Source organism: Protopterus annectens, chromosome 6.part0 (assembly GCF_019279795.1).
Source record: "Protopterus annectens isolate FY-2018-M chromosome 6.part0, PAN1.0, whole genome shotgun sequence".
Lineage (NCBI taxonomy): Eukaryota > Metazoa > Chordata > Ceratodontiformes > Protopteridae > Protopterus > Protopterus annectens.
The window spans coordinates 441,246,970-441,260,912 of NC_056737.1; positions in this window are offsets into that span (position 1 = coordinate 441,246,970).

A 13,943-nucleotide genomic window follows, 5' to 3' on the forward strand; every position below is an offset into this window, starting at 1 on the left:
GTGCAGAGTACTATCAACATAGCGGGATATTCTAGGCAAGTGTGTTTGTGTATGACTCATGGGTTCAGAACATATTCCGAATAATAGTAGGATTGCATACTTTGTTCACCAGGCCTTTTGCCAGATGTAGGGGTATGGCTTGCCAGCAGTGTCCCTTGGCTGATTGACATCTGTAGTCCTTGTTAGGTGGACATTGTGACATATAATACGGACACCATAAAGGAAAACTACAAAATCCGCTCCTCAACATGTCCAGTGGTTAGACACTCACTGCCATCTCCACACAAGCTCTGACTGTCAAACAGACACGCACACCAGCCATATCTTGGAATAGAACTCCTACCTAACTAGTTTATCACACTACAGCATTATACATTTACAGTACTCACTATGGAGATTACTGGGTTACAGAAGTCCCTGAGGTGTATTTCTAGGTGGATGACATCAGCAGGATTGCCAAAGGCGGTTATGTGAATTGTAAAGAGAGTGCATACCCCAAAAAGCATTGTTACTTTCTCAGGCAGACACACACACACACACACAGTTGGCCTGTTTTGGAATAGAACCCCTACCTAACTAATTTATCACACTACAGCAATATGCAGTTACAGCACATACTACGGAGAATACTGGTTTGCAGTAGTCCTAGAGTTGTATTTCTAGGTGGGTGACATCAGCAGGATTGCCAAAGGTGAGTATGTGAATTGTAAAGAGTATGCATACTCTAAAAGCATTGTTTCTTTCTCAGGCAGGCACACAGACACACAGACACACAGACACACACACACACACACACACACACACACACACACACACACACACACACCCGTTTGGGAAACTAGTTTAGCGCACTACAGCATTACACAGTTACAGCAAGCACCATGGAGATTACTGGGTTGCAGCAGTCGCAGGGGTGTATTCGTAGGGGGGGTGACATCAGCAGGATTGCCAAAGAAAGGCATTTAAAGTGTATTGCAAGTTGTACATGTCTGTTACCTGTGTGTACCTGCTGCTTACTGTCATGAAAACATATTTACACCTGCTTAAAAATGTCTTATGCAGTCCTAATTGACAGTATCAACAACGCTTGCAGGTCTTGAACCCTGGACCATGCACACTGAGGTCACTGCATGTGCCACTTGGACATCTGGGTTGTATACATGTTGCATGGAGTTTATAATGCACATCTTAGAACAGGTATTCCACAGTACTGAAAACACATGGGACAGTCACTTTGTGTACATATGTACAGTACCCTTGAATGTACTGTACTCTGTGAAACAACAAAGACAAGTCCACATCTGTATAACTGTCATAACTACATATATATATATATATATATATATATACACACTTATGGGATGTGTACAAATATGCATATACACAGACACAACTATAGCCATATATATGTTTATATGTATGTATATATATATATATATATATATATATATATATATATATATATATATATATATATATATATATATATATATATATATGTACATATATATATATATAGACAGATATATAGATATATATATATATATATGTGTATATATATATATATATATATATATATATATATATATGTCTGAACACCCTTTGTGACACTGAAGGGTTCCAAAGGAACTGACGTGTACACAAAACAGAGGCATTTCTTGTGTTATAAGCAGTTCACCAGAGAAGGGATGGTTGTTGTGTATGTGGAGTTTGGGGTGGGGAATGATGGCTAATGTAATCTGCACTGGGGCTTGTGGATTTAGGGTGGGGGAATAATGGGTATGGACTTACACCCCGGTGACCACTTCTGTGTCGCTGCTCGACAGTAGCACAGGAAAATAACATACCCAACTGTAGTCTTGCTTGACTGTGTATTCTTTACCATTCCTAACTATGTAATACTTTGTAGACACCAGTCACCACAGATGGCTACCATGGTGTGCTGAAAGACATTACACATGTGTATGCCTGGCTACAGGGTAGTCACACACACAAACACACACACTTGCCAGTATTGTGCATACATGTCTTGCCTATGTAAAGGTAATTAGTACAGTGATATGCACAATACTGGCAAGACATGTATGCACAATACTGGCAAGTGTGTGTGTGTTGTGCATGCACACACACACACTTGCCAGTATTGTGCATACAGGTCTTGCCTATGTAAAGGTAACTAGTACAGTGATATGCAGTTGGGGTATGTGCCACAGAACACATACAATTACAATTACTCTGATTCCCCTTCTGAACTGGATGACATCACAGGACTGATTACTTGCAGTGGGGAGGGGGGAAGAGAGAGGTTTAGCAGTTGACAAGGATAAAGGCCAGTGCAAAAGGTGGTATCTCTTTGGAATGCAGCAAAACCCACTGTCATGACAGGATGCAGACACAAATACACACACAAACACACAACCATTTGCTGACACACATACGCAGGCATTTGCTGAGACACACACACACAAATACTCAGCCATTTGCTGACACACACACTCAGGCATTTGCTGTCACACACACAAACACACAGTTGCCAGTAGTGAGATCAGAACTCCTGCCTATCTACAGATCACTATTACAGTACTACACAGTTACAAGACATGCCACAGAGATTACACATTCCAAAGCAGCTAGAATGCCCTTCTAAGATTGAGGACAACAACAGGGAGACTGACAGTCACAAAGTACATAGCTGTAAACCTGTGTATTTAAGGTAGGTGTCCATTACAACCTGTATGCACAAACAAGACACATCATCTGCAGGTAGTAAATAGGTAGGCCTGAGAGGTATAGTTGTAGCAGGAAGTTATTTTTGGTCCTGGGGGCTGTACTCGACTGAATGTAACGAACTACGTCATCTACTCATGGCGCGAATGCGCAGGTGTCGGTATCGGATAGCCAGGCATTCAACTCTATGCTGGTTATTTTGGCTTCCAATAATGGTACCAATTTGACTGTGGATGGGGCGAATGGAGTACCATCAGCAACCGGGGACCTTACACAGTTTAAACAATGGATACAGGACAAACCTATTTTTCAAAAACCACCACCTGCTGTCGGCAATGACATTTGTGCAGATACCTATTTGACTTCCTTGGACAAACTGCAACATGACCTTACCAGGTACAAAACACTCTGTATTGACAATTCTTATTTGAATGAATGTATTCATTTGCATATTGTACCAAAGGGGCTTCGGGTATTTAAATACCCAAACAACGTGACTGCTAATAGTGAATTTCATTAAGAATTGCTGCAGATTTTTGACAACTGCGGCTTTGACATTATTAAAGCTATTATTCATAACAATAACCGTGAAATGGATGTTTTACAAAGGGACATTGACAAGTTTAATTTACGTGTCACTAATGATTTATTATTTTCTGTTGAAAGTGAGAAAAACAAGTATTTTAACCTAAAAGCTCAAACTGACAAAAAATGTGATGGAATATTACAAAGGAAATATAGAAAGTTAGACAGGGACATTAGGGATTACAAGGATGGCAAACACTACCCATTACCTAAAACTTTTTCCCGTTCAACATATCTTGAGCCTGTTGAATCTATCCCTGACAACGATGGTTCCCATCATGATAATGTTGTTCATCCATCTACCATTGTTGATGATGGTTTTGATGAAGTAGGTCCACGGAGATCCGACAGGCTCCAGAATAAGAATAATATCTATACCCATTTTTACCAGGGATGTTATCCCCACAGGAGGGAGGGACCAGGGGGTATTACTATTGGTAACCTATTCAGCTGATGTTGATTATGATTACAACACGACACGTGGTTAGTAAAATTGTTTTTCATATATTCAATTACAGTGGATTGAATATTACAGATGATTTTTTTTTATTTACTTATAAAAGGGTTTCAAGTTTGTATCCAGTAGGAAAAGTAATTTACCACATGTTTTGTTGGATTTAAAAATGTTTACTAGATGGCTTAACTTGTTAAATATTTTTGGTGAAGATTCCAATCCTCCTGTTTCTCTTTGTCCAAAACAAAATGAGCACTTTTAACCCCCCCCCCACTTCACCCCAACTGAAAAATTTGGAAAATACCATTGAAAATGAGATACACAAGAATTTCAATTCCTTTAAATCTTTTTCCAATCTTGACGACAGAGATAGAAAATTATTAGACACCTTACATTCTAATTTTAACATTCGTGTCATGGAACCTGACAAAGGTGGGGGTGTAGTCATTATGAATAAAATTCTTTATGACAGCAAAATGCATACCCTCCTCCATAACTCATCTAGATATAGTAAGGTTTCTATTAATGAAATCAACATTTCATATAAGAAGATTGATTTAGCACTAAAAGATCTGTTTGACCAAGGTGTCATTGACTACAACACCTATCAATATTTGCTCCAACCCCATCCTTGTGTACTCTCTATCTTTGGGATACCTAAAGTGCATAAGTGTGTGGAAGATCCCCTACTTAGACCCACTATAGCATCAGAAGGAGCAAACATCTCCCCCATAGCTAAATACCTGGATTGGAAATTGTAATTTCTTTGGGGTGTTGAACTCCACATTCTTAAAGATTCATGGGAATTCTTGAGCAAGATCAAACTGGAATTGTTAGTACCTGACCTTCTATTTACCACCATTGACGTGATTGACTTGTTTACAGTTATTCCCCATGATCTAGGTTTGATTTGGCTCGAGGAAGCACTCGGGAGTAGACCAGGGGTTACTTACAATGATATTTTTCTATGTAATGAACTGGCAGAACTGGTTCTGAAGAATAATTTTCTATTTTTTGAGGGAGAATTTTATCGTCAAGCATCAGGAGTTGCCATGGGAGCCAGTTGTGCCCCAACCTTTGCAGATATTATTGTATCTGCATGGAAAAACAAATTTGTACACCACTGTGCTTTCTCCCAACATTAGAATTTCTATTCCAGGTTTCTGGATGACATTTGTATTTTCTGGCTTGGGGGTGAAAATCTTTTGAAAGATTTTATTTCTTACCTCAACCAAAGTACTGACTTTTTTTGTTTACCTACAATGTTGTTTCATCTACTATTCATTATCTAGATGTTAAATTACAGAAAACTGACTTGGGTTTTAAATCTGTAATTTTCAGAAAACCTACTTTTCCTAATACATATATCAGTTTTGATAGTACACATCCTTTTTATCAGAAAAAGGCATCATCAAAGGTCAGGTTGTCGGCATTTGTCGCATGACCTCCGATTATTATGATTATGTTCATGAATGTAATGTGTTACAACAAATGTTCCATGAGCGGGGTTACCCTGGTGAACTAATAGATTCAACCAGGGAAGAAGTCACACATGGTAGAGAGACTATCCATAGGCCTATTCTAGGTATGGGTACTGACTTTTTTAACCAACATGGCTGTATTAGTTCGAATGAGGCTGGTTACAGTAGGGCATTTGTAACTAATTTTGGTTCGAATACCCATTAGATTAAGAATACAATATTATAAGAGTGAGATAAATTTTCAGGTTTTACTGATTTACCCAATTTAAAAGGTAAACCTATTAAGGTTGTGTTCAGGATGGGATGAAACATAAGCAATTTACTAGAGTTGGTGAAACATGAGGATGTTTTTGCTCACAGAAAGAAAGGTACTTACAAATGTGGGGCCTGTAATCAATGTTCTTTTATTATTAATAAGGAACTGGTCTTATTAGCCAGTAGAGCCAAAACACTAACTGCCAAAACTTACACCAATTGTAATTCACAGGGCCTGGTCTATTTGGTTACCTGTGGGGGTTGTGACAGTTTCTACATTGGCAAAACTGAGAGACAGCTCAAACGTAGAATTTATGAGCACATGAATGATATCAACAAGTACAATGTCAACAATGCACTGTATAAGCATACTCTCGTGTAGTAATGCCAAGTTTTTCTTTTTTGTGTTAGAAACTGTATCCAAGGAACTCAGAGGTGGGCCCTGAGAACATAAACTAGAATACAAGGAGACCTATTGGCAGTTATTTTTAGAAGCTAACAAAGCCTCTTGTACCTTTACTTAAATTAACGGCAGCTAAATTATGAATTTACTTTTATTTTCCATTTATGTTTTTCATTTTTAAATAATTTATTTATTTAGTATATATATTAATATGTTTATGTGTTTTTATAAACTCACTGATTGGTTTGCTTAATTCATTATATAATTTGGGACATGTTTCATTTTCTATACACAAGTAAATACTGTTGTTTATTTGATAATGTCATTTTGCATCCATTCAATACACCATTTCAATTCCTAGTACAGGTTTTATTTCAGCTTTGTATTTTAAAGTATGTTTCTTTAAATCTTTGATTGATTTATTACCTAATTGAAGTATGTATAAATTAACCTGGGTTTAATGATCTTTTATTTCTGAGGAAGTCTGGGAACTACTTGGATGAAAACATGTGTTTCATTTTTGCTTTTAAATAAATTGGTGTTCTCCACCATCAGCAGTCTTGCCCTTCCTTGTACAGTTTTTTTGGTTTTATGGTTGTAGCACAACAGGAACCTGAACTGGAGTATGCCCATCTGTGGAATGGAAAACTACTATGACTATATAGGGTTACAGTGGGCATGCTCATACACTTAGTAGCACAGGGCCGTTTGGGATGCACTATGACTACTACACAAGGTTATACTGGGCATGCTTATACACTTAGTAGCAAAGGGCTTGTTGGATGCACTGACTCAAATTACACAAGGTGGCAGTGAGTACGCTCATACACTTAGTAGAACAGGGCTGTTTGGGATGCACTCCGATTCTAACCACAGAAGGCCACAGTGTGCATGCTCATACACTTACATGTACAGAACACGTTGCAATGGATTCCTATTGTAAACACACAGGTTTACAGCTATGTACATCTTACCTGTCAGTATATATGCCCATCATACTGGTTTACTACCTGATTCCTGTATGTGGCCCGTAAATGATATATCTGTGTCTGTGCTGTGTGATACACATGCATACATGTACATGAAGTACTGACATATATATGTTAAGTATACATATTCATGCATGTGTGGACATGACAAACAATAGGTTACCTGGGACACACAGGCGGATGCTACCTACAGCATATGTCACACACCTTGCTGCCCTGAAAGGCATACATTGATAGCAGGTTGTGGACAGTGGCATTATACATGGAACAGTGGCATGTGCAAGCATAATGTGTGAGCCACATTGTGTAATGGCACTGAGGTGCAAGTGTCAAGATGACCTCTCCCGGCTGTGTTAGTAGTTGTCATTATTAGGAGGACTGCTACCCTAAGTATATCTCACATTGGCCATATACACAATTTCTGCTGCTGTCCGTCACCTTACATGTGGCATTTGCTACCAAGCACATTACTGCCACTTGCAGTGATGTCATGGTACAAGTGGCAACTGCTAGACCAAAACAATGAGCCAATGTCCTGCTGTTATTATGAGGTTGTCCAGTGTCTGTCATTCCGGGCTGTCATGACTGAACGACAAGCTTTCAACACAGAGCACATGCACCCTTGTTTCATGTGTGTGTGTGTGGATAATACATAGGTCGCATTTACCCATATAGCTGCATTCCAAGGCAAATGTCCTACACCTAGAAGTAACACCCTGACACCTACAAGACAATTGCATTGGATGCTTATGCTAACCAGTGCAAGATGTGTGGCTTTAGTAATCCATTTGCTCAATGTAGAACCTACAATGGGGAATACTGACATCTGTGCAGTGAGGAACAACTGGCTGAAGGCTCTGTAGTGCACAATTGCACTACCACCATATAACTCAGATCCAGAAATGTGGGCCATAACAGTGGTATAGACCATTCCAGGTGGTGGTGTCCACATATTCATAAAGGCTACTCACATGTAAAGACCACTACTCCGACATAACTCTTCACAGATGTGTAAGGTACAGGTGACAGTGGCAAATGCTGCATTCTAGGTTGTATCCTCGTATACATCCACCACCTTGTCCCCAAACTACCAACACACATCCATATGTGGTATGACATGGTATTGATTGAGGGACTGTACCTGGGCCTACATTAACTGTGCAAAGTACCCATGTACAGACACAGCTTTGTAATGTGTTATGCAATGCAATAATACCACTGTTTGTAACCAGCTCAGTTGTACACATACCAGGGTCCCTCGAATGTTGTCAGCATTAACACGGTCGACTGTTGCTGTACACCAGTAAACAACACCCTAATGGTTGGATATGACCTGAATGTACCTGCCCTGGATATGTACATCCCACACTCATACAACATAAATGGCATTACCATAGCTTTCATTATCCTTTCTACATACAGGTGGCTACAGTCATTACACACATGCACAGGGCAGATAGCATGCTAACAGTACATAAGGTTTGATATCTATGTTAACAGATGGAATATTCCCTCTCTACTGGTCACCCATGACACCTATCATATCATACAACACCCCAGGTGGCATGTATGTCATTAGACATGTCCACCTAATACAATGCCTACAAACATACCCAAATAACAGGATCATAGGACCTACACAAGGCCTCTGTTGACAGATTCAGGGAAATCCAGCTCTGCCCTGTATGTTCCTGAGTAGTCACAGGTGATATGTTCATGACATGTGCAGCCATGTGTGGCCACAGCTCTTACATATACCCCATGTCAACAATTGCAAGCCATTCCTTCTGCGTGCTGTCTGGACATTAACCTTAGTACCACAATAGCCAGTACATGCTTGGGTGAGATGTTTACAAGTCACAGACCTCGCACATGCTTGAACGAGTGTACTGCCTAGCTCTAACAGAGCACATTGCTGGCACTCTTCCAGTAAACATGAGGTGTGTGTGGCAAATATGATGTGCTCATGTTGACCATTACAGTGCACTGGCTTTACCATGGCACTGTCAAGTAACAGTTATTAGGACTGTGACATGGAATAATGCTGTGTGTGTCTTGCTGATATGTGCTGTTGTCATATATGTACACTTGGCTACTCAGTGAAGGTGGTGGTGTCCTACCAGTGCATGAATATAACATCCATTATGGTGTAATGCTCAGCTATGTTTCACACATGGCATGGGGAAGGTGTGGAATGTATCCTCTTGACCTGCTAGTGCACTTACTGATGTAGACCGCATATCTGTACATGTATTGATGTTTGTGCAGATTCCATGTGTTTGCAGTGTCTGATGTCTGAAGGTGACTGCTGTCTTAGTACATCATGCTGTTGCAATACAGCCTCAACATTGCCAACTGTATATGATGATATGCACTAAGTACAGTAAGCCGTACATGAGGTATGGAAAAATGTTTGGACATGACTACTAAGTGGTGGGGCTTCTTTGCAGATGAATGATTACTGATGATAACTCACTGGTGTATTACAACCATTCCTACAATAACCTATGTAACTGCTAAGGTCAGGTTTTGTTAACTGAAGTTGAAGACAGACAATGTAGAATGCAGTAAGGGTGACACTGAAAGCAAACCTCATGACACCTGTAATAGTAGTAATACCTCCCCTGTGCATATATTGTGCATATATCAGCACAATTGGCAAAGGAAAGAGTCAGTAAGCTGTGTAGTGAATGCAATAGTGCTATACTTCTGTAATACCTATCATGAGATAGGCAAGTGTTTGATTCACAGTACTGGCACGTGTTGGTATGTGTGTCCATATATGTCACGTATGGTTGGGAATACATCCCACATGTTTTCACTCTCCTGAACACTGTTGTTGACACCAGTACAGAGTGAAGTGTTGAAAGAAAGGCATAGGCAGGTGGTTGAACCTCACACATGTAAAGTGTCTGTATGTGTGTGACATAGGTGTATATCTTTGTGAATGCCACTGTGTATGTGTGTGTGTGTGTGTGTGTGTGTGTGTGTGTGTGTGTGTGTGTGTGTGTGTGTGTGTGGCTGTCCATGTGTATGGCTGTGTCCGGTCCCTTGAGTGAGGCTGTATTTTACCATAGTGAAATGTTAATGCCCCTTCACCCATCCACTCAGTGCAATCTAGTATCCCTGTTGAAATCATCAATCGTAGACAGGCATTCTAACTGTCTGTTAACATGTATACCCTGGGGTGTGACCTGTTGTCACATAGCCTACTCGTGGGCCCCCCTCCCCACATACACTCACTGCACTGTAGTATCCCTGTTGATGTCCTCTATCTTTGGCCATTCCGACTACCTGTACATGCGTAATCTCTGTGGTGCATCTTGAAATTGCATAGTACTATAATGATGATATGCACATAGGTAGGGGTTCTCATCCGAACACTGGCAACTGTGTGTGTGTCAGAGTGTGTGTTACTGTGTCTGTGAATCCCTGAGTGTGTGGGTGTATCTGTGTTTTTGCATGCTGTCATGGCAGTGGGTATTACTGCTTCCCAATGAGAAGCCACTATTTCCACTGGCCTTTACCCTTGTCATCTACCATACCACTCTTTTACCTTCTCCCTGCTCCAGGTAACCACACCTATGATGTCACTCACTATGGATGTGATGGCTCTGAATACAGTAGCTTACTACACAGCTATCATGCTCTTGGATCATTAGAACAGTAAACATAATTGAAACATGGGAGAATATAATTGTCATGTGGAAGCTACAAAGTGCATGCAGGTATTGTCATACTGACCTGTGGGTAGTCAACATGTACATATGGGACACTAACATGAAACACCTACATCCCCAGTACATGCAACTGCACCTGAAAGAGGAAGGCAGAACGTCAAGATAAACATGCTGTTAGTGTTGTTACACATGATACATACTGTCAAATGTACAACATGCATTCTAAAACTGTAATACATGGTATGTCTGCTGCCTGTCAACACTACTCAACAATATTAATCTACAATTGTCTACCTAGTATGTTCACCCTGTGCATCAGACCATATGAGCATGTCCCTGCACCGATGGTGTAGATGATAGGGATGCGGCACAGGCATCATCATATGCACAGGGTGATAATGTTTGCCAGTGGCCTAGGCTCTGCCATTGGATGACATCATGTGTGTGTTTTAGGGCCTGTAATATCATTGGACGTGTGTGGATGTTATGCGTGTGTTTGTTGGGGTGCCCTACATTTGTTTCTAGTGTGTGTGTGTGTGTGTGTGTGTGTGTGTGTGTGTGTGTGTGTGTGTGTGTGTGTGCACACAGGTCTGGCATGTGGCTGGCCTACACAGGGGTATTACTGACAACTGCAGACTGTACAAGGCAGGTTTCACAGTTCACGGTGTCAGGCCGCAGCCATGTGACCTGCGCCTGCCAGGAATTGCATGGGCACTACCAGACAGAGGTCCAGATTGAGTACTGTCTGATGACACATGTCCACTGGAATTGTGTCCCTGTTGGGACCATCCAGGACCCAATGCACATGGCCTGCTGTGTCCTGGTGTGGACTGCACAGCACCAGCTCCTGCATCGTCAAGCATCAGGAGTTGCCATGGGAGCCAGTTGTGCCCCAACCTTTGCAGATATTATTGTATCTGCATGGAAAAACAAATTTGTACACCACTGTGCTTTCTCCCAACATTGGAATTTCTATTCCAGGTTTCTGGATGACATTTGTATTTTCTGGCTTGGGGGTGAAAATCTTTTGAAAGATTTTATTTCTTACCTCAACCAAAGTACTGACTTTTTTTGTTTACCTACAATGTTGTTTCATCTACTATTCATTATCTAGATGTTACATTACAGAAAACTGACTTGGGTTTTAAATCTGTAATTTTCAGAAAACCTACTTTTCCTAATACATATATCAGTTTTGATAGTACACATCCTTTTTATCAGAAAAAGGCATCATCAAAGGTCAGTTTGTGCGCATTTGTCGCATGACCTCCGATTATTATGATTATGTTCATGAATGTAATGTGTTACAACAAATGTTCCATGAGCGGGGTTACCCTGGTGAACTAATAGATTCAACCAGGGAAGAAGTCACACATGGTAGAGAGACTATCCATAGGCCTATTCTAGGTATGGGTACTGACTTTTTTAACCAACATGGCTGTATTAGTTCGAATGAGGCTGGTTACAGTAGGGCATTTGTAACTAATTTTGGTTCGAATACCCATTGCATTAAGAATACAATATTATAAGAGTGAGATAAATTTTCAGGTTTTACTGATTTACCCAATTTAAAAGGTAAACCTATTAAGGTTGTGTTCAGGATGGGACGAAACATAAGCAATTTACTAGAGTTGGTGAAACATGAGGATGTTTTTGCTCACAGAAAGAAAGGTACCTACAAATGTGGGGCCTGTAATCAATGTTCTTTTATTATTAATAAGGAACTGGTCTTATTAGCCAGTAGAGCCAAAACACTAACTGCCAAAACTTACACCAATTGTAATTCACAGGGCCTGGTCTATTTGGTTACCTGTGGGGGTTGTGACAGTTTCTACATTGGCAAAACTGAGAGACAGCTCAAACGTAGAATTTATGAGCACATGAATGATATCAACAAGTACAATGTCAACAATGCACTGTATAAGCATACTCTCTCGTGTAGTAATGCCAAGTTTTTCTTTTTTGTGTTAGAAACTGTATCCAAGGAACTCAGAGGTGGGCCCTGAGAACATAAACTAGAATGCAAGGAGACCTATTGGCAGTTATTTTTAGAAGCTAACAAAGCCTCTTGTACCTTTACTTAAATTAAGGGCAGCTAAATTATGAATTTACTTTTATTTTCCATTTATGTTTTTCATTTTTAAATAATTTATTTATTTAGTATATATATTAATATGTTTATGTGTTTTTTATAAACTCACTGATTGGTTTGCTTAATTCATTATATAATTTGGGACATGTTTTGTTTTCTATACACAAGTAAATACTGTTGTTTATTTGATAATGTCATTTTGCATCCATTCAATACACCATTTCAATTCCTAGTACAGGTTTTATTTCAGCTTTGTATTTTAAAGTATGTTTCTTTAAATCTTTGATTTATTACCTAATTGAAGTATGTATAAATTAACCTGGGTTTAATGATCTTTTATTTCTGAGGAAGTCTGGGAACTGCTTGGATGAAAACACGTGTTTCATTTTTGCTTTTAAATAAATTGGTGTTCTCCATCATCAGCAGTCTTGCCCTTCCTTGTACAGTTTTTTTGGTTTTATGGTTGTAGCACAACAGGAACCTGAACTGGAGTATGCCCATCTGTGGAATGGAAAACTACTATCACTATATAGGGTTACAGTGGGCATGCTCATACACTTAGTAGCACAGGGTCGTTTGGGATGCACTATGACTACTACACAAGGTTATACTGGGCATGCTTATACACTTAGTAGCAAAGGGCTTGTTGGATGCACTGACTCAAATTACACAAGGTGGCAGTGAGTACGCTCATACACTTAGTAGAACAGGGCTGTTTGGGATGCACTCCGATTCTAACCACAGAAGGCCACAGTGTGCATGCTCATACACTTACATGTACAGAACACGTTGCAATGGATTCCTATTGTAAACACACAGGTTTACAGCTATGTACATCTTACCTGTCAGTATATATGCCCATCATACTTGTTTACTACCTGATACCTGTATGTGGCCCGTAAATGATATATCTGTGTCTGTGCTGTGTGATACACATGCATACATGTACATGAAGTACTGACATATATATGTTAAGTATACATATTCATGCATGTGTGGACATGACAAACAATAGGTTACCTGGGACACACAGGCGGATGCTACCTACAGCATATGTCACACACCTTGCTGCCCTGAAAGGCATACATTGATAGCAGGTTGTGGACAGTGGCATTATACATGGAACAGTGGCATGTGCAAGCATAATGTGTGAGCCACATTGTGTAATGGCACTGAGGTGCAAGTGTCAAGATGACCTCTCCCGGCTGTGTTAGTAGTTGTCATTATTAGGAGGACTGCTACCCTAAGTATATCTCACATTGGCCATATACACAATT